Source organism: Pteropus alecto, unplaced genomic scaffold (genome assembly GCF_000325575.1).
Source record: "Pteropus alecto unplaced genomic scaffold, ASM32557v1 scaffold86, whole genome shotgun sequence".
Lineage (NCBI taxonomy): Eukaryota > Metazoa > Chordata > Mammalia > Chiroptera > Pteropodidae > Pteropus > Pteropus alecto.
This window is the reverse complement of record NW_006442109.1, coordinates 33,069,813-33,072,996: the sequence shown is the minus strand read 5'-3', so window position 1 is coordinate 33,072,996 and position 3,184 is coordinate 33,069,813. Positions and strand designations below refer to the sequence as shown.

The 3,184-nt window shown below is 35.9% G+C and overlaps 1 pseudogene; it reads right to left on the bottom strand.

Moving 5' to 3' along the window:
* Window positions 1–1,687: 1,687 nt before the first annotated feature.
* LOC112469815 lies at window positions 1,688–1,806 on the bottom strand (annotated as a pseudogene).
* Between the last annotated feature and the right edge of the window lie 1,378 nt (window positions 1,807–3,184).

Sequence of the window (3,184 nt, the reverse complement as noted above, 5' to 3'; positions counted from 1 at the left end):
TCCTAGATCTTTGAAAAGTGAAACTGAAGTTTTCAGGGTGAGTTTTTTTGGAAGATATAGTTAGCCTTTAGTTCTGACTCATGATGTATTTTGAACAGGTATAATATACATTAAAAAAAAAAAACCCAGTTGAGGTTTCTGGTAGCTCATTAATTCATCTACAAATATTTATAAAATGTAAATTTCTGTTATAAGCTAGGTACTGGATTAGATAACCTTAAAGGTCCATTTCAATATCGAGAATGCAAGAGAAAACTGAAGTGGACCTAGAAGAATTCAGTGGATTTTGTAGAGAAGAGACAAGTGGGGACAGTTTTTCATGTCATTTTAGTGAAGAATAGAAGTAGGAATAATTGTGGCTTATGCTGGAGTGGGTGAGTAGAGCTCTCTGGTAGAGCGAAAGGAACAGTCCAGAAAATCATGAGAAACATGGTTGAATGGGAAGACTGGCCCAGGATATTGAATGCCTTAAAATTCAGGCAGAGAAATTTCAAGTTTGTGCTGTAGGCAAGAGAAAGCTACTGTCATGATCCTGAGTTAGGAAACACTAGGAAGAATGTAGTTTCTTTAGGATAAAAACCAGTGGGCATCACTAGTGAAAGTGAAACTTCCCTCTCATTATACAGACAATTTAATGAAAATGAACATTTCCAATTAGAGTAGGAATTTTACATCTCTGTGGCCTAGATGCGCAGCGCAGAAATGGGAACGGAAGGTGATTCTCTCCCCTTTCACAGTTCTCATTTTCTCTGTAACCCTCATCTCTCAGATCACAATGATGTGGTTTGCTAGATGTTCCAAGGGCTGCTAATGAGATTCAGCTATAATCTATTCACTTCATAGCCTTTGCTAGAAACCAGACGACCTCTTCACCTGCTGCATTTCCTGGGTGCTTGTGGGGGATGGCAAAGTGTAGTCATAGAGGAAGGCAGTCCTCACTCCTCATTAGGCCTTCAGGGAATGGAGGGGACATGGGTCTTTCACTGCCACAAAGTCAGAATGAACAAAGAAAAACCGTGCAGGAAAGGAAATGGGAATACTTGAATTCAGAAATAGTTTGGAAACAAAGAAGAGAAAATCAAGGAGAGACTTAATTACATAAAGGTCACCTGACTAAAAGAAGAGTAACAAGCATTTCTGTTTAAAATCACAGAAAATAGAGCAAGAAAGAAGCCGGCTTAGAGGGTAGCAGAACTATAATATTATCTTCACAGGAGAGCTTGCTTCTTAGCAAGAGTTGTTGTTAATAGGCCTGGTCACCCAAGCAGAATATGAATCTGGCTCTTTAGGTCTTTAAAAATAACTCCAATTTGTATATATGCCTGGGAGTAGGCTATGTAATCACAGAAAGTTGCACTAGTTAACCTTTCCAAGTCCTTTCTAATCAAGTGTTATGTCTCTTTCTGGTTGAATTAAATTAATTTAGTCCAAATTTATTGAGACTAATTAAGATCTGGGGTAGATTTTGTATGCACTCTTACCCCTGTGCCTTCACTTTCTCATTCCCTATGTTTGAGATTCTCCCAGCCCCATCTATCTCCTTTTCAAAAGTCCATACTTGACTGCTCCAGGTCTCAAGAAACCAGCCATGCTTCTACATTCTGCAATATGTGCAGTCTTTACTGGACATTTAAGCAATCTGAACATAAACTATTTTATATTCTTTTTTTTTTTTAAAAAAAAGAAATACCTACAGCACCTGGTATTCCAAAGTAGTCTCCCATCCAAGTCCTAACCAGACCCAGCCCTGCTTGGCTTCCAAGATCAGATGAGATCGGACATGTTCAGGGTGGCATGGTCATAGACACTATTTTATATTCTTTATTGTTGATCAAGTGTTAGTTTTTATCTCAATTCATTGCCAATTCGATAAGGCAGAGGAAATATTCTATATTTTGCCATTTTCTGCTAGAGTTCTGTGCAGGATGCTGCAGTTTGATAAATTTTCATTGATTGACAGCAAAAGAAATATCAAATAAATTGTATATATGTAATTTAATGTTTACTGAGCATCTACCATGTGTGAGGTATTTTTAAATCTTTATTTGGCTATTTTCTCAAGTACCAGCACTTTTAGAAAACAACCTATAGTGTAAATTAAGATTCTTTTAATGAAGTGTTTTGTCACAGGCAAGAAGTTGTTTACTTGGGACACGATCATAGTATACGAACTCCTGGTAAACATAATTTAGAAACTATATTCCTGAATGTGGAAAGGTAGAGATGGAGAAGAAATTTTATTTGAAATTTGAGCAGATAAAATTTTGATTGAAAAAAGATAATATCAGAGGTTATTGATTATAGAGAAGATATTAAAATCACAGTCTCTGTCTTGACATTTGCAGTTAGGTAAATAGAAGGAAGGAACTGGTGGAACTCCAGAGAATGATAAGAATGTTGGTTTAGGTCTAGAAATCAAATGTGTACAGTGCTGGGTTGCTTTGTGGTCTGGGAAAATCAACCAAGAGACTTTTGATGCAAAATTGGTCTGGAGTACTAGGAACCTATGAACAAATTCTCAGGAATGGTCTGTTTTTAGAGTGAAGAAAAAAAAAAAACAACTGTGGAATAGAGACTATAATCAACTTAAAGCCCTAATGGATTGAAGTTAATGACTAGTAGAAAAGTATGTCTTGATTTCTTTAAACCTTTTTCCTTACGTATCATCCTTGAAAATGGAACATCTTTAGATTTGCCTTAATTAATGTTAAGAAAAATAATGACCATTGAGTAGAAGACCAAGGCAGTCTCTCCATTAAACTGGTTGATGATGTAACAAAGTTAGGAAATCTGGGTAATAAGATTATGACTCCATAACCAAGATATAATCAGTGTTTTATAATTGAGGATCTGGTAAATTACCTTAATCACAGACAAAGTGTCTCAGAGGGCTAACCTTACAGTGATAAAGCTGTAAAATGTTCTAATGTCACATCATAAGTGGAGTACAATTTCATGATGAATTAGACTACAATCAAATACCCAACAATGTCAGAAAACACTTTAGCCTTCAATTATTCAGAGGCCCTTAAGAATTCCACAGCACCCTTCACTTTGAACCATGAAAACCTGGACATTTGAATTCTCTGGTTATTTGGACATAATTATAGTCTTATCATAGACTGCAAAGTGAATAAGAGGTAGAATTTATATATGGCATATTTTCCTTATTTTTCAGAAATTA